Source organism: Maylandia zebra, linkage group LG10 (genome assembly GCF_041146795.1).
Source record: "Maylandia zebra isolate NMK-2024a linkage group LG10, Mzebra_GT3a, whole genome shotgun sequence".
In the NCBI taxonomy this organism is placed as follows: domain Eukaryota; kingdom Metazoa; phylum Chordata; class Actinopteri; order Cichliformes; family Cichlidae; genus Maylandia; species Maylandia zebra.
Genome location: NC_135176.1, coordinates 18364475 through 18384314, shown reverse-complemented (window position 1 = coordinate 18384314; position 19840 = coordinate 18364475). Strand labels below are relative to the sequence as shown.

The window sequence follows — 19840 nt, the reverse complement described above, 5'->3', positions numbered from 1 at the left end:
TAAGAATGACCGTTCTAGCCCCTACGGTTAGGAAATTATGGTCATTTGTTTGAGGGGAGTCGTCATTATGAGAAATAGACTGCAAAAATCCTGTGTCTCTCTGTGCTGCGTGCACCTGTTTTGGCGGGAAAAAGTGCACAGGCTCTCTGATTGGTGGATTCAAATTCAGCAGCTCCCAGGCTGCTTGACTGAGCTAGAAATTTACTTCTCTCTCCCTGTGTGTGTGTGTGTGTGTGTGTGTGTGTGTGTGTGTGTGTGTGTGTGTGACAGAGAGAGAGAGAGAGAGAGAGAGAGAGAGAGAGAGAAAGCCTTTTTATGGGATGATCTCATTGTAAGATTCAAATTCAATATATTTAGAATGGTTGACTGAATTGGATCTTGTGTGTGTCTCTCTCTGTGCATGTGTGTTTCCATATGTGTCCATATTTGTGATTGTGTGGCTGTTATATTTTTTTTTTGCCAATTTTTTTCATTTAACAAGTATATTTGAGGGACCCTTAGCATGTTCAGCATTTTTTCAGCTGTCCATTTTGCTTTTCCAATTTTTCTGTTTAAGTTATTACTATTGTGCTAAATAGTGATGGTAAATTTGATTCTTTTTACTGAATCGAGTGTTAATGAGTCACTCACCAAAGTGAATCGGGTGTTTTGAGTCATTTGATTCACTGAGTCAGTTGACCAGAGAGTGCAAAAATTTTACATTTTCACTCAAACTTAATTTGTTTCCCTTTTCATGTAAATCCCACTGCTAAGATGAATGATTAAAAAAAAAAACAAAAAAAAAAACTATTTTATAGAGAACAAAGAGCAAAAACATTTCTAAAATTAAGCAATTTCTTATCAAAATTGCTTAATAAACATTTATTTTTTTTATTTGTATTTTATTAGTATTTTCCTTAAGTGTGTCAAATATATATTTTCTCATCTAAATGTCCACTGCGCTGTGAGCCAGGGGGCGGTAATGCGCCTTAACATTGGTTGCCAACCAAGAAGAAGAAGAAGCTGTGAGCCAGGAGGGAGGGGGTGAGTGAGTCCTGAGTGATTCGTTCGGTCGCTCTTTGATTCAGCACAGGAGGGAGGGGTTAGTGAGTCCTGAGTGATTCGTTCGGTCGCTCTTTGATTCAGCACAGGAGGGAGGGGGTTAGTGAGTCCTGAGTGATTCGTTCGCTCTTTGATTCAGCACAGGAGGGAGGGGGTGAGTGAGTCCTGAGTGATTTGTTCGCTCGCTCTTTGATTCAGCACAGGAGGGAGGGGGTGAGCGAGTCCTGAGTGATTCGCTTATGCTTACGATTCAGCACAGGAAGGGAGGGGGTGAGTAGCTCAAATGTGCTGTTAGCATGTTAGCAGCGCGATGCTACTGTGAACCGAGGAGCTATTTTCTTGATTTTTCTTCCAGTTCAGAGCAGAAATGCTTTTGTTACGAAACTGGCTGTTGTTTTCCCCCCCACAATTTTAATTATAAGCTAGATATATTTCTACTAATGGAATTAGTTTGCTAACAGCAACAGGGATGAGTCAGTGAGTCAGTTGGGCTTGTGAATCATGATTCACGAGTCAGTAAAGTGATTCTGGAGTATTGAACGATTCGTTGACGAATCGAACATCACTAGTGCTAAATCATAGCATTTCTGCTGTTTTATAAGATTTGTGCTAAATATAGTATTTCTGATTAATTATAGTTTTTCTACCAAATCATAGTACAGTATTTTTGCTTTTTATAGGATTTTTATAGGATATTTATATTGCTTAATATACTATTTCTGCTTTTTATAGGATTTGTGCTTAATATAGTACTTCTGCTTATTATAGGATTTGTGCTTAATATAGTATTTCTGCTAAATGTAGTATTTATGCTTAATCATAGTATTTCTATATATTTCTGCCAGGTCCCCAGGCAGCCAATCCTCTGTGAGGACTGAGGCATTCAAATTTACATATCAGGGCCTGCACGGCTTCCCAGCCAGCCAATCATATCTTAGGGATAAGACATTCAAATTTACAAATCAGGGCCTGGACGGCTTCCCAGCCAACCAATCATATATGTGGGCTGAGGCATTCAAATTTGCATATTGGGGCCTTCGTGGCTTCTAAGCCAACAAGTCATCGATGTCATATATCTCTAAAAATTCATATTTTAATGATAAATTGTCAACACTTTCCCTCAGAGATTCCCTCATCTCTTCTGAACAAAACGGTGTAAGAATGACCGTTGTTAAGATTCAAAAATTGAGAAAGGGTACAAGAGGTGATCGAAAAATAACCACACTGGTCCGGCCGGGTGAAGTCAAACGAAGATTTTAATTCACACGTGGGAAGATCACTGGAAACAACAACTGATCTTCGACTTACTAAAGCACAAACAATTATTTTATAACATCAGGGTTTGTTTACTGACGCCCCTTCATGCGTCACCGATACATTTTATACATAGATCAGATGAACACCACAATGACTTTTCACCCAGAAAATCATCTTCTATTTTCATGGCTGGTACTTTCCGTTCTTGTCTTAAAGTGAATTGTTCCTCTTTCTTGTCGAGACATAACTAATCTCTCCTCTAAATAAGTCTAACTAATGTGTGTATGTGTTGACCTCACATGCTCTTTGTGTCACCTCTTAACTGTCTGTGTCTCGTCCTCAAATGCTCTTTCTCAATTCACCTGTTGCACCTCTGACCTTTCACTAGACCAGAGGCTCACTGAGACTATGTGTATGTCTTCTACTAAATAAATGTTTTAACCAAGAACTTCTACTAAAACCTTAATATAAAATGATCTGATATATAAGTGTTTTGTAAGCATGTATTGCAATTCCTTCTATGGCTCCAAGTCACTTGCACAATAGATTGTCCGAACATCGCGCCGAACAAAGCTTCCGACCCCCAATTAATTGACCGAGCTCCAACTCTTTAATAAGCACAGATATGCATTGTGTATAAAATAGTCATAACTGCACCTGAAATACAAGGTCAACATAATAACTGTATGCATAACATCTTAAGGCCATCTTAAAGCTATCTGTTACATTGTTAAAGCAATGATCATACTGCAGATTATATTATGCTGGTCAAATACTTTTTGTTCATCCCCACACCGTTCTGGCCAATACAGTTAGGAAATTATGGTCATTTGTTTGAGGGGAATCCTCACTATGAGAAATAGACTACAAAAATCCTGTCTCTGTGCTGCGTGTGTGCACCTGTTTTGGCGGGAAAAAGTACACAGCCTCTGTGGATTCAAATTTAGCAGCTCCCAGGCTGCTTGACTGAAAACATGCTTCTCTCTCCCTGTGTGTGTGTGTGTGTTTGTGTGTGTGTGTGCATGAGAGAGAGAGAGAGAGAGAGACCCTCTTTAGGGCACCATCTCATTGTTGGAAAAAAATATAATATATTCAGACTGGTTGACTGGCATAGACCCTCCGTGTGTCTCTCTCTCTGTGCATTTGTGCATACATATTTGATTTTGTGTGTATCTGTTGGCTGTTCCTTCTTGTTTTTTAAATTTATTTTTATTTCTTTTTTTTTTTTTTCACAGGTGAACAACAATTAGTTTTGAGGGAACTTAACTGTGTTCCGTTTTTTTTTTCAGCTTGTCATCTTACTTTTCCAGTATTTTCACTTAAGTTATTACTATTCTGCTCAATCATAGTATTTGTTCTAAATCATTGTTATTATGCTATATTGTAGTATTTCTGCTAAATCATACTATTTCTACTATATTATATTTTTCTTTCTAAATATAGCATTTCTGCTATATAATTGTATTTCTGCTATGTTATAATATTTGTGTATTTGTGCTGAAACATAGTATTTCTGCCAAATGATAGTATTTCTGTCAAATTATAGTATTTGTGCTAAAACATAGTATTGATTTAAAATTACAATATTCATAGTTCATCACAGTGTCTCTGGTAAATCACAGTATTTCTGCTCTGTTGTACTATTTTTCTAAATCATAGTGTTTCTGTAATGCTTAAGTATTTTTGACTAAATATATTCTTTCTGTTATCTTATACTATTTCTCCTAAATTCTTGTATTTTTGAGAAGTTATCATGTTGCTGGTAAGTTACAATATTTCTGCTAAGTTCTGCTATGCTATTGCATTTCTGCCAAGTATTATGTTTCCTCTAAGATATTGCAGTTCTGCTAAGTTATTTCATTTTAGCAAAGTTCCTTTGCTTCTGCAAAGTTTTTACAATTTCTGCAACTTTTCAGCTTTTTTAGCTAGTTTTTGCAGACAGCTTCAGCTTTAAAGCATCCACACTGCATTTTCGCAGGAAATGCAAATTTTTCTAGTAATAAAGATAAAGAATAAAGAGAAACAGGAACTCAATAGTGTGGATGCTTAAAGCATCCACACAATTAGGCAGGTGCATAAATTTGGGCACCCCAACAGAAAAATTACATCAATATTTAGTGGATCCTCCTTTTGCAGAAATAACAGCCTCTAAATGTTTCCTATAGCTTCCAATGAGACTTTGGATTCTGGTTGAAGGTATTTTGGACCACTCTTCCTTACAAAACATCTCCAGTTCAGTCAGGTTTGGTGGTTTCCGAGCATGGATGGCCTGCTTAAGTGACACCATAGATTTTCAATAATATTCAGGTCTGGGGACTGAGATGGCCACTCCAGAACGTTGTACTTGTTTCTCTGCATGAATGCCTTAGTAGATTTTGAGCAGTGTTTAGGGCCGTTGTCTTGTTGAAATATCCAGCCCTGGCGCAACTTCAACTTTGTGACTGATTCTTGAACATTGTTCTCAAGAATCTGCTGATATTTACTGGAATCCATGCGACCCTCAACTTTAACAAGATTCCCAGTACCTGCACTGGCCACACAGCCCCATAGCATGATAGAACCCCCACCAAATTTTACTGTGGGTAGCAGGTGTTTTTCTTGGGATGCTGTGTTCTGTTTCTGCCATGCATACCGCCTCTTGTTATGTCCAAATAACTCAATTTTTGTTTCATCAGTCCACAGCACCTTATTCCAAAATGAAGCTGGCTTGTCCAAATGTGCTTTAGCATATCTCAAGAGACACTGTTTGTGGCATTTGCGCAGAAAGGGCTTCTTCTGCATCACTCACCCATACAGCATCTCCTTGTGCAAAGTGCGCTGAATATTTGAACGATGCAAAGTGACACCATCTGCAGCAAAATGATGTTGTGGGTCTTTGGAGCTGGTATGTGGGTTGACTCTAACTGTTCTCACCATCCTTTGCCTTTGCTTGTCTGAGATTTTCCCTGGCATGCCACTTTGGGCCTTAAACAGAACTGTGCCTGTGGTCTTCCATTTCCTCACTACATTCCTCACAGTGGAAACTGACAGCTGAAATCTCTGAGATAGCTTTTGGTATCCTTCCCCTAAACCATGATGTCAAACAATCTTTGTTTTCAGGTCATTTGAGAGTTGTTTTGAGGCTCCCATGTTGCCACTCTTCAGAGAAGATGCAAAGAGGAGAAAAACTTGCAACTGGCCACCTTAAATACCCTTTCTCATGATTGGATTGACCTGTGTATGTAGGTCAAGGGTTAGTGAACTTACCAAACAAATTTTGTGTTCCAATAATTAGCGCTAAAGGTATTTAAATCAATAAAATGACAAGGGCGCCCAAATTTAGTTTAAGTAACTATTGCACATTTTCTGTAAATCCTAGAAACTTCATTTCACTTCTCAAATATTATTGTGTTTGTCTACTATATGATATATTTAAATGAAATTGCTGATCCAAACAACCAATGATTTATGAAGAAAAATCATGAAAATTATCAGAGGTGCTCAAACTTTTGCATACCACTGTATATCCATCAGAGTATTAATGCATGTGGATGCTAGAAGCAGCAGTAGCAAACTTTCCACCAGCACCATGTTGACGAGCAGCGCTGGACCTGAACTTCAAACCATTCTGACATCATTCTATACGTTTTATTAAGCAAAGATTTTACACTAGGATCCCCTACATGATGAAACTCTCATTTGTCTAGGCTAGGAATTAGCACTAGGATTACACTGATTTATGACACCTCCCTTCATAGCTGGGTTCTGAAAAAAAATGGCATACAGCCACTTACAGTATAACATCAAAGTACTGGAGAATAGTGTTACTTTTCACTGGTTTTCCATGTAGTTAAAGCTTGAAACCTTGGGGTTGCTTTATGTTGTGTTTCTTGGTTATTTAACACTTGATCTGAATCAACTTCAGATTTAATTGAATCCTGAAGTGCATAAACTTTTCACCACACATTTATGGCACACGTAGATGTAAGGTGTTGATCTCAGAAACAATATGTTTGTTTTGACAAATGCTAACCGAGCTCAGATACGAGGGACACATTTCAGTTAAATACATCCATCTTTATCTGTGGCATAAATTGCAGAGATACTTAAATTGAAAAAAACATGGCAATGTATTATCCAGCATATTTTTCATTATAAATTTGGTATAAAACATTAAGGGGTGTGTATGGAATCCAAATATAATAAATCTGATATGTGTTTCTACAAACAATAGCTTGATTGAGTATACAGATTGTATACATATATAATCACACAGCTTACCTCAGAAATACTGTAATAAAGTAAAGTCTGAATGAACTTGACTTCACAACAATCTTACCTCCCTAGGTTGGAAAATCTCTGTTTAATGAGACTGTTAATGAGCTGTTTGTTGCCACTGCTCTCGCGGGATGATGTAATGTCCTGAAAGGTTAGGTAAACACTTTAACAGCCAAGGGAGAAGGATTAGGGAAGTTGGTAGGTACGCAGAAAGAAAACAAGAATTACATTGCCTCATAAAATTAAATACATTTCATGACATGGGTGTTAAAGAAAAAAGGGTGTCATATTCCACTGAAATCTTTAAGCCTAACAAGGCAAATTTACATGTGATTTTCAATAATAGGCTACTTCAATGTAATTGCCTTTTGACTTGAAACGGGACCAGTGCAGAATTTAAAGGCAAGTCGAATTTATTCATTAGCACAGCGGTCCCCAACCCCCGGGTCTCGGATCGGTACCGGTCCCTGAGTCGTTTGGTACCAGGCCGCGAGAGTTGAGGCTCAGGTGTGAAATGTATAGTTTTCAGGGTTTTTATCGGTTTTCAGCGTTATTTTGTTATCGTTTTTATCGTTTACTCGGTTTTCCTTGATCTTTTCACGTGTTTTATGAATAAATTTTCTTTTTTTCGGTACCGGTACTAGATTAATTTTGTTGTATTTATCCGCGACACCTTAAAGGCCGGTCCATGAAAATATTGTCGGGCATAAACCGGTCCATGGCGCAAAAAAGGTTGGGGACCGCTGCATTAGCACATTTTAAAACAACACTTTTGTTACTGTATATGTACATATATATATATGTATATACATATATACAGTATATGTATATACATATATATACGTATATATACATATATACATACATACATACACATACACATACATGGAACGCCATAACCAAGTGACCGGCACAGATGTTCCTGTACACTATGCCGGTCACTTGGTTATGGCGTTCCATGTATGCCTTGCCTGCTAGCATCTTGCACCCTGCTGTTATTTGCTGGATTGTCTCTGGGGCATCTTTACACAGCCTGCACCTGGGGTCTTGCCTGGTGTGATAGACCCCAGCCTCTATGGATCTTGTGCTCAGAGCTTGTTCTTGTGCTTCCATGATTAGTGCCTCTGTGCTGTCTTTCAGTCCAGCTTTGTCCAGCCACTGGTAGGATTTCTGGATATCAGCCACCTCCTCTATCTGCCTGTGGTACATACCGTGCAGGGGCCTGTCCTTCCATGATGGTTCCTTGTCTCCCTCCTCTTTCTTGGGTTTCTGCTGCCTGAGGTATTCGCTGAGCACTCGGTCAGTTGGGGCCATCTTCCCAATGTATTCTTGGATGTTCGTTGTCTCATCCTGGACTGTGGTGCTGACACTCACCAGTCCCCGGCCCCCTTCCTTCCGCTTAGCGTACAGCCTCAGGGTGCTGGACTTGGGGTGAAATCCTCCATGCATGGTAAGGAGCTTTCTTGTCTTTATGTCAGTGGCTTCTATCTCCTCCTTTGGCCAGCCTATTACCCCAGCAGGGTACCTGATCACGGGCAGGGCGTACGTGTTGATGGCCCGGATCTTGTTCTTACCATTCAGCTGACTCCTCAGGACTTGCCTGACCCTCTGCAGGTACTTGGTGGTTGCAGCTTTTCTAGCGGCCTCTTCATGGTTCCCATTTGCCTGCGGGATCCCCAGGTACTTGTAACTGTCCTCTATGTCTGCAATGTTGCCTTCTGGTAGTTCAATCCCCTCAGTTCTGACTACCTTCCCTCTCTTTGTTACCATCCGACTACACTTCTCCAGTCCGAACGACATTCCAATGTCATTGCTGTATAGCCTGGTAGTGTGGATCAGTGAATCGATGTCTCGTTCACTCTTGGCATACAGCTTGATGTCATCCATGTACAGGAGGTGGCTGACAACTGCTCCGTTCCGTAGTCGGTATCCGTAGCCAGTCTTGTTAATGATCTCACTGAGGGGGTTCAGGCCTATGCAGAACAGCAGTGGGGACAGAGCATCTCCTTGGTAGATCCTGCACTTGATGGTGACTTGTGCTATGGGCTTGGAGTTGGCCTCTAGTGTTGTACACCACATCCCCATTGAGTTCCTGATGAAGGCTCTTAGGGTCCCATTGATCTTGTACAATTCTAGGCATTCCAGTATCCAGCTGTGGGGCATTGAGTCATAGGCCTTCTTGTAATCAATCCAGGCAGTGCACAGGTTGGTCAGTCTGGTCTTGCAGTCTCGGCTGACTGTTCTGTCTACCAGTAGCTGGTGTTTTGAGCCTCTGGTATTCTTGCCAATTCCTTTCTGTGTCCCGCTCATGTATTGACCCATGTGCCTGTTCATCTTAGCCGATATGATGCCTGACAGGAGCTTCCATGTAGTACTGAGGCAGGTTATTGGTCGGTAGTTGGAGGGGACCGGTCCCTTCTTGGGGTCCTTGGGGATCAGGACCGTCCGGCCTTCGGTTAGCCATTCCGGGTGTCTCTCGTTAACTAGCAGCTGGTTCATTTGTGCTGCCAGATGCTCGTGGAGTGCAGTCAGCTTCTTCAGCCAGTAGGCGTGAACCATGTCGGGCCCTGGTGCTGTCCAACTCTTCATACTGGAGACCCTTTCTTGGATATCTGCCACTGTGATGGTTACTGGACCCTGTTCAGGGAGGTCGCTGTGGTCTGCCCTCAGATCCACTAGCCACTGAGCATTGCCGTTATGGGTTGCGTCCTTCTCCCATATGCTCTTCCAGTATTGCTCCGTCTCCAGCCTTGGTGGTGCTGTTCTCTTATTGTTCCCTTGCCACTGAGAGTACACCTTTGCTGGTTCTGTGGAGAACAGCTGGTTTATTCTCCTGCCTTCTATCTCTCTGGTGTACCTCCTCAAGTGGCTGGCTAAGGCTGTGAGTCTTTGCTTGGCAGTTTCCAAGGCCTCAGGTATGGACAGCTTGCTGTATTTCTTAGGCACCTTATTTGTCGCACCTTTCTGCAACTCTGTTAGTTGGCTAACCTCCCTCCGTGCTACTTTGATCTTGTCCTCTAGCCTCCTTCTCCATGGAGGGTACTGCCCCTTGTCGCTGTTCAACTTGTAGCCAAGCATCTCACTGATCACTGCTGCCGTATTGTAGATCAGCTTGTTAGTGTCGGTAATCGTGGTTGTATATATATATACACATATACATACATATATACACATATACATATATATATACACATATACATATATATATATATATACACATATACATATATACACATACATATATATACATATACATATATATACACATATATACACATACATATATATACATATACATATACATATATATACACATATATACACATACATATATATACATATACATATATATATATATATATATATATATACACATATACATATATACACATATACATATACATACATATACATATATATATATATATATATATACATATACATATATATATATACATATTGTTAAGGTTCAAAATATTGGGGATGGAGACAAGAGAAAAACCACAATAACAACACTGGTCCGGTCGGGTTGAGTCAAACGATGATTTAATGATCACACACGTGGGAGATGGACACTGATGCAGACAGCCTCAAAATCTCAAAATGGTGGAGCATTGCTCAAACTTTTATAGCCTCTGGTGCCTCCACCTTATCATACAAAGCCTAAACATTCACATGCTTTCTCTCACACAGCGCCTAAGCTACAACCTTGGCTCCCTGTTTATCTGCTCCTGCTGAAATGGGGCAGAAAACTCCAGCACACTCTGTTCTCTTCTACTCAGACAAATTAGATTTCTTATAACTCAGCAGTATAATGCATCATAAAACAATATCATTCATTCACAACAAGTCAGCAGTTTAATGTAATGCTAATCAGTTTAACTAATGCAATAGTTATCAGCTTCTTCTAATTCAGGAGAATAATGCAAACTAAAACTACATATTAATTCACAATCTTTAATTAGGGGTATAACATGGCATAAAATAATATTATAATCTAACAATATATATATAAATATACACATATACATATATATATATATACACATATACATATATACATATATATTAGGGGTGCAACGATACTCGTATCGATATTGAACCGTTCGATACAGTGCTTTCAGTTCGGTACGCATATGTATCAAACAATACAAAATTTTTAATTTATTTTATCAACATTCCTTCTGACGATGCTGTCTGTGTTGAGCGCTCAGTGGATCTGCGCTCGACAGTGCAGCCTAGGCGGAGTAGTCGAATGCAGATTCACTGAGCGCAGGGCAAGCTAGCGAGACAGAAGTTAAGCTCTCCTTGCAACATGGCAAAATGAACCTCCCCCACCCTCATTCAGATCTGGCGTTTGGAACTATTTTGGTTTTCATGTGACGTATGACCCTGAAGGTAAGCGCGTCATGGACTAAAGTAAAACAGTATGTTGGATGTGCCATGCAATGCTCAATTACATGGGTGGGAACTAGTGTGTTAGCGCAGTTTGCTCGTTAACATGTTGGCCGTCCAGCCCCATGCACGGGGCGATCCGCGGTAGCTCATTAACGGAGATTTGCCGTATTGTGGCGTTAACGCCGTTTCAACGAGATTAACGCTGACAGCACTAGTGGGAACACAACGAATATGACTGCACATTTACTCCGACAGCATCCTAGTGCAAAGACAAGTGGAAGCAGACAAAAACAAGCACGCATGCTACAAACTTTACCCGAGTCATTTAGACAGCCGTTAGCACATGATTCTCCTTATGGGGACCTGATATGTTTAATATGCTTCTGAGAATACCCCAGAAGAAGCGTATAGTATAGCTTTTGTTTTGGAAAGAGCCATTTCTCTGTAATAAACTCTCCATCAGAATTTTTTTATTTTATTATTTTGATGTTTCAGCAACATTTAATTTAAAAACTGTAATTTTGAGTTAAAAGAAATATTTATAATTTTAATAAATTACAAATGAAAAAAGGCATGAACATTTTTTTTTGTATTGAAAAAATATATAACCATATAACCAAAGTATCGAACTGACCCGAACTGTGAAATACACACACACACACACACACACACACACACACACACACACACACACACACACACACAATTAGATAACTCCCCCTTAATATGCTTCAAGCTCGGGTCCTCTACCAGAGGCGTGGGAGCTTGAGGGTCCTAGTCTACCAGTCGTTGGTGTTTTGCACATCTGGTATTCTTGCCAATCCCTTTCTGTGTCCCAGTCATGTATTGACCCATGTGCCTGTTCATCTTAGCTGCTATGATGCCTGACCTGTACCCAATCTCGGATGTCTTCCTGGCTCACCCTTGCTGTAGCATGTGTGTTGTGCCTTGTCAATCTCTAGCTGTGAGTACAATCCCTTCTTCTGAATGTTGAAACTCCGACTGTGAAACAACTAGTAGCTCAATGTGGATGTTGTATATTGAAGATTCCATCCTATTCGTGTAGCGCCTTTCGCCGGGGTTACTTCCATAGTAGCATTCCAACAACGCCCCATTTTCGTCTCTTGCCTACCAATGCCTTCTTGTTCCAGTAGCCCACTTCTCATCAGGGTGCCCTGGTTCCTCAACACCTGACACGGACCTTGTTGATCCGGGCAACAAGCCGGCATGACTTCACATTTATCTCTAGAAAGAGAGAACACATTTATCCTTTTTAGTATTTTTTTTTCTTTTTTTGATAGGGACAGTAGAGACTGACAAGAAATCGGAGGGAGAGCTGGGAAGACATGAAGCAAAGGGCCAAAGGTCCTATTCGAACCCAGGCCAGCCACTCTTAGCCATACGGCATATGGTCACCTGCTCAGCCCACTAAAGCTAAACCGGCACCCAAGAGCATATTTATTCTATATGGGTTTCTCTTCACCGGCTCCCCGTTAAATCTAAAATCAAATTTAAAATTCTGCTCCTTACATATAGTCTTGAATAATCAGACTCCATCTTATCTTATTGACCTTATAGTGCCGTATCACCCCATTAGAGATCTTTGCTCTCAGTCTGTGGCTTACTTGTGGTTCCTAGAGTATTTAAAAGTAGAACTGAGAAACAGAGCCTACAGCTTGAAAAGTTAAAATCCTATATCAAACAAAGAAAAGAAAATAAAACATTTACATTTGGAAACTATAGTGTGTGAAAATACACACACACACACACACACACAAACACCTATGTGTGTTAGTAGTTATGGGTTTAAAAGCATAGGCCTTTTTGGAATAGGTGTACAATACGCTTAAGGGAGACACTGAGGGGATCTGCAGATAGTTAGAACTTCATCTGGGGTACTCCAGTTTGCATAAGAGAATCATAATGTGCAGTACTGCTGTCTGCATTATCAGAGCTTAGGCAATATAAGACTCTAAGATTTTTTGCCAATGGATCTTTTCAACTCTGCACTTGGAAAAAATATTACTTTTTTGCGCCCTGCATTTTTCATTATAAGTGGATTTATTGGCATTCCTAATATAAAATATTATTATGCCTTTCTGTTTTTTGTTTATATTATTTCTGTCCTGGCAAACACAGCTGTCATGGCCGCAATATATTTGGATCACAATCTAAGAACACCGAAATATATTGCAGTTTTCAATCTTGCATTGGTTGATCTGTTAGGTAACTCTGCCATGGTGCCAAAGGTTCTCGATATCTTTTTGTTTAATCACCCCCCATTTCCTATAATGACTGCTTGACATTCCTGTTTTTCTGCTATGTATTCCTTTCAATGCAAGCTCTAAATCTGGTTGCACTTTCATATGACAGAGTTATGGCGATCGTTTACCCACTGCATTATCAACTGAAGGTGACTCACAAGTTCATGTTCTGTTTAATTGCCTCTTTCTGGGTGTTTGTCATTATTGTTGTACTCATTGCAACTGGCCTTCTTACAAGGCTTTCTTTCTGTGAATCAGTTGTTATTAAAAGCTTTTTTTGTGACCATGGTCAGATATACCGGCTTGCATGCAATGATTATACACCCAGCGATATAACTGCTTGGATTTTGCCAGCTCTTATTCTTTGGCTTCCTCTTACAATTGTTTTGTTGAGTTATTTGTGTATCTGCTATGCTTTAGCTAAGGTAGCCACAGTTCGAGAAAGAATGAAAGGTTTTAAAACCTGTACAGCTCATCTTTCATTAGTGGCAATCTATTTCCTCCCAATATTAATCACATTTACTCTAGGCGCAAACATAGAGCCAAATGCCAGAATCATAAACCTGTCTCTGACATCAGTCTTTCCTCCAATGCTGAACCCTATCATATATGTTCTTCAGACACAAGAAATCAAAGAATCTCTGAAGAGGTTCTTAAGAATCACAACACACTACAAAATTAGTAAAGTCAAATTTAAAAAGTAAGAATAAATTTGGCATAAGTATTTTTACCCCTTTGTTTATTTAAGGAATGCTTATAAAATAAAAACTGTGTTGAATTATGGTTAAGTACTTCCAAACAGAACCCAAATTACAAATGTCACACTTCACGGGGGAATGTGCGTTTGATTTTAAAGCACATGTAGCAAGATTTGTGATTTGTAATTTTTTAAGCAATTGTAATAGTTACTGTTAGGACCAACACAGAGAGACAGATAGATACTTATTCACAACTATGGCCAGTTTATGAACCATTTATCATTACATATACAAAATAAATAAAATAAAAAGGAGTTGACAAGTCATGTATGGAAAGGTGAAAGATTAGGTTCAAAGCAGGGACCTCGATGCTGTGAGGTGATAGTGATAAGTAATCACATTTATCTTTAGCCAAATGTAAGGGTTGCCTTTCTGAGAAATATGCATTGCAACATGACATATGCTTGTTTGTTTGTTTGTTTGTTTTTGTTTAAAGGGAATTTATTAAAGCCCCTATATAACTAAATAAATACACTTTAATGACTGTTTAAACATATTTAAACATTGTCTGCTCTGAGAATATGTCAGGAAGTATTCCAACTTCTCTTTCTTCCACCTTCTATGTGGATATCAGGAACCTTTGATTACTGTTTCAAAGAATGTCCAACCAAAATATAAATATTATGTAAAGGACTGACTAAACTGGTAGAAACCTAGAAACTTTATTTTTTGTGGCAAATAAACTGAATCATTGTGTAGTGACCGGATTGAGTAAATTCTACTCATAATTTTATGATCACATGGTTTAATGAAGAGGAACAGACAACCACACAGCCTGTCACGTTTAGTAGCTGTCTGTTCCTCTTCATTAAACCATGTGATGGTTACAACAAAATTGTAACAATGTTACAACATAACCACACGTTTAGTAGCTATGTTGTAACATTGGTTCTCTGAGTGAAGACATTAACTAGCCAGCTTTTGAGCTGCTCTTCGTGGTTGTGTGCTATAAACGTTGCCTGCCAATAGAAACAAATTAAATGTAGAGAGTTGTTTTCCCTTCTGTGTCCCTGCTGTTTGTTGTTATCAGTTTTTATTTGCAGGCAAGGTTTTCTACTTCTTTGTACATTACATACATACTTTCAACAACTTCCCACCAGGAATTTTTGAGTCCTTAAGTTGATGCTTTGATTAGTATTCATTATATGAATATGATAAGATAAGAAAATTATTATTGTCTCACTAATAAAATCAAAAATATTGGTGAAAAAGAAGTTAGAAATGCACAGGAGGAATCAGTAATACTGAACAGTCCAATTGCTATCAGGCAATCAATTTACGCTGTACAGTTTCCAAGGGATTTGCAGTTACAATGTAGCTATGATGTAGTTTTCCTGCTAAAGCATAAGTCAGGTGCCCTAGCCACCCTCATTTGGGGAACTGGATTCGGTACAGGGGGAGGCTGGACTGCAGCCACCCTAGGAGTAGAAACAGGGAGTGGCTGAGCCCTAGCCACCCTCATCCGGGAAATTTTGATGGGTGCGGGGAAGACAGGACTGCGGCTGCCCCGGGGAAAGAAACATGAGAAGGGTGCACTCAGGGATAACCACTGGTATTTACAGTCTTTTGGGAAATGTGTTTTCCACAAATCCAAAACACAATCCATCTCTCATCTTTCACAGTTTCTTCAGTCATTAAACGGAGCCTGAGCAGAGTCTCAGTATCTGGGAGAGCTGATTCGGCGACACAAAAAACATTTTCAACATACATTTCCATGAACACTAGGGTTGGGCGACTGGACGAATATATTGACTGTCATAGATAGACTGAGCACAACGGTGATCGTTTTTACAAGGGTGATTTATTTATTTATTTATTTGCCCATGAGTAAGTTTGCTAATAATGATGAAGCTAATAGAAACCGTCAACAGAAAAAAAATAATAATAATAGCGCTGTTTTAATAGTACCCTCTTTCATCTGCGAGTAAATGCATCCTCCTCAGAGTGCACCCAAATGCTTGTTGATGGAGTTGCAGAAGCAGAAGCCGAGCATACTCAGCTGTGGGGCACATACATGCTCATGCAAGTTAGTTGTATTTGAATACTTTGCTCACACGATACGTCTGCACAATAGGCTCCCCATCTTCAGACCACATGCCTGCCGAGGAGTTTGTCCGTTTCTGTGGTGACATGGACTTGGAAGGACTTTAGAGGCTTTGCCGCAGCAGCGCCAACATGGATGTTGAAGGGCTTAATGGCAGTGATAGAGCTGGTGAGTATGCCGCTGGTGAGAGACGCAGGTTGCTGACTCTAATCAGTTCAGAACAACGATGTTGTGGGTGATGCTGGCAAGCCGAGACGGTAGGCAATCCATAAAACCTGGGTTGGCCATAGCAATCTGGGCCAACTGAGGCCCTTCTCTTCTCTAGTGGAGAATATCCATATGATGCGGAGCGGAGTAACACAGACACCAAACTCAAAATTGTTGCTAAACTAAAGGTCTGCTGGTTCCAACATATTCAGGTGGAAACAAAACTTGACTAAATCGGAAAACTGGAGAGTGATACAAATGGAAGACAGGAGTAAACTAAAGCAAAACGTACTAAGACTAAACTGGGAAAACTGGACTAAACTAAACACTAGGGACATGTAACATTAACTTGGAATACTTAAAGATGGAACACCTGAGCATGAAGCATGACAACCAGAAACATGGTGCAAGGTGAGCAGATGACCTGTCAATGAACAGAGGGAAAAATGAAACAAAATATACACACAAGGGTAATTAGGGAGAGTGGAAACATATAGGTCTATTCATCCCAGCCATATTCCTAACAACACAGAGAAAGAAAAATGATGTGTTGGAGTTTAATTACGACGAGGAAGAATATGAAATCTTCGTACCTCCCTCTTAGGCTGCCAAGCCTAATGTTACGACCACTCTTCAGGATGAGAATTAGAGCACACCAGCCTCTCCCACTGCAAAACATGTATAAACGTTTTACAGTGGGAAACGCTAGGACAAATGTATTAACTGAGACCACCAGATCATATTAAGAAGGGAAGAAATTGCGCAGGCCATAAGGGTAGCAAAGCAGTTACTCTCAGTCTTCTTGGAGCTACTGGAAGAGGTAACTGTCTCTTGGAAGGACTACCCATTCAGCAGCAGAAGCCCTATACAGGGGGATTCTTCACTTAATTTTGAGGGCATGGGCAAGCACGCCTTACTCTGCATGCCCCCTATGGAACAGTTAGTCACAGCCCACCTCCATTTGGGGCTGGCTATGGCCTCCTCCAGGACCCCCAGAATCCCATCAAAATAAGACTGTTTTCAGTCCACCATGACTGAAAGGAGCAGAGCCAGATTGCTCAACCTGAGAAACCTCTCAGAGAGGAAGGAGGACATCTTGGACATGTTGATCATGACTGACAACATTTTTGGGACTCCTCTGGCTTCCATGCAGCAGAAATGTGAGGTGAGGAAGAGGGATGATGAGGCCATCCCCGGAAAACTGAGCCAACAACATCTCTGGCCCTGTGATGAATGTTCGCGTGATGAAAGTGGTAACCCAGCCTCCCACTCAGTTCAAGATCCCAAAACAAATGAAGCCCCAGCCAGCCCTTGCATCTCCACTCAGGCAACAGACGAGTGCGGGCTGTCAGCTTGTCAGTCACCAGGCCAGAAAAAAGAAGTAGGCGGCCTAACAGCCCTTCCTTTCCCACAGGTTCAGAAGCTGAATGTTCCCCATTCACTTGCCGTGTTCTGGAGTGTGTTGCAAGGGCGGTCATCGACCACTCGCACACACATGGTCTGCCTGAGAGGTTTGTCAGGTTCAGCCATCTGGACCATCCTTCTTTACCACCACCCCCCCCCCCCCCGATATCTCCCACTTTCTCCAGAGTGAGGGAGAATCATCACATCCTAAGTTTGATTGCTCGGCTCTGGCCAACAGTGCATTGGCTGACAGAGCTTCTGTGCAGGCAGCCGTGGAAACTCCCGCAGAGCAGGGACATGCTGATGCAGGCAGAGGGGAAAATTTTCCACCCACATCCAGACACTTTAGGCTTTTAATCTATAAGCAGGTCACTCTAAGCTGATAAGGCACTATTTTAATGAATAAAAAACAAAATGTAACAGGTGTATTAAAAAATCATTTATATTTCACCAAAGATCAATCCTCTAGTGTTATTTTGCTTTGTCAGTATTGGTTATGTATATGTGTTTATTTATACGTACTCAATGTCTGTATTTGTATTTTGGGAGCTTTTATTTTGTTTGTGTGACCTTTGAATTCTCACAAAGTCACTTCCTGTGGTTGCGCGCTATTCTCCTCAGTTGGCTAGCGGCCGCTGAGGCGAGGTGACTGTACACTAGTGTCCCCGGATGCAGAGCAATTAAACACAGTTAAAGATAACAAAAGTGATTCAAACACTGCTCATTCCCTTTGTGCATTTTGTCTCACAGTTTTGTTGGATGTTTTAGTGTGAATTGTAGTGATGTGCGATACCAGTGATTTTCTTTCCGATCCAATACCAAGTAATATTCAGGGTGGTATCGACGATACTGATCCGTACGGATACTTAGTACAAAAACTTTTTTTATTTATTGTATCTCAAATTATAGCATCATAATGATTACAGGACATCAGATTACTTGTTCTTATCACTTAATAATGCAGGGTTCATCATATAAAAATAAAAAAACTTAAGTTGTGCCTGCATGCAGCACTAAAGGACTCCGTGAGAGACGTCTATCTCGCGCTAGCAGCACCTGTCCCTCTCCTCCTTTTCAGTTCGCCTCAACATACGCTCGTCATATTCTGTGATATGATTTACTCTGAGGTGTTTGACAAGGTTAGTGGTGTTGCCACAACCATACATGCAAACCCTCCCGATTTTTCCGGGAGAATCCCGAATTTCAGTGCCCCTCCCGAAAATCTCCCGGAGCCACCATTCTCCCAAATTTCTCCCGATTTTCCTCCCGGACAACAAAATTGAAAAACCATATTGCAGAATTCATAGCGCGGCCCAGCCAATTCCAGCTACTTAGTTTTAATATTGCTCTTATTTCTCTTTCTAAGCCATGTTGAGGATAGATTCCATAATATACATCAGAATAAAGAGAATATAGTTTGGGATTGATTGTAATATTACAATATGGCCGTTAATGGGTGTAAGAAGGCCTGGAATGGGAACAAAGAACTGGGGTGCAGGGCAGGAGGACAATCAACCCCCATCCCCAGGCAAGGATGCAAGAGTTACTGAGGGTGAGGGGCAGACAAAGACCTTAAAAGGAGATGGGGGTCAGGGTGTCAGCACCCTTGGCCACTGTACTAGTGTATTTGCATTGTGGGGGTGTTTACTGTAGGGGGGAGGAGACCAGAGGTTATAACTGTAACTGTTGTGTGGAGTTCTTTAGATCAGCCTTTAGCAAAGGACTGCATAGGATGCAGTGTGCTGATCTCCAGATGGATCTGTAAGAATAATGGGTAATAAAAGGATTGTGTAAAACATGGAAACATCTCAGCGTGATCTCTACCAGGACCAAAAGAATTGCAGACACCGGCGTTGTCTCAACAGTCGCAAATTTTTTTTAACATATTTTCAGGTGAGAATGTAGCTGTGTAAACTTCAAATATCTGAGGCGACCGACACATCATCTTCAAACCCCCGCGATCTTTCGCTACTCGGGTTAAACATGATATATAAGTCACTTTGATAACTTAAAAATGTTATTGTTTGGCTTTTTCAGTGTTTTATTTGTTCATGAGTAAATCGGTTTGGCTGAGATTAAAGTTATTAGATTCGATTCAATTAAATTTAACTTTATTAATCCCTCGGGAGGGTTCCTCCGGGGTTTTCACACAGCTGAATAAATGTCTAACAGAAAATGATTAAACAGAAGTTTGAGATGGTCGAGAGTTT

General features: G+C 40.4%; 1 pseudogene; it reads left to right on the top strand.

The window, feature by feature from the left end:
* Window positions 1-12941: 12941 nt before the first annotated feature.
* On the top strand, window positions 12942-13921 carry LOC101471557 (olfactory receptor 1500-like; annotated as a pseudogene).
* The last annotated feature ends 5919 nt before the right edge of the window (window positions 13922-19840 follow it).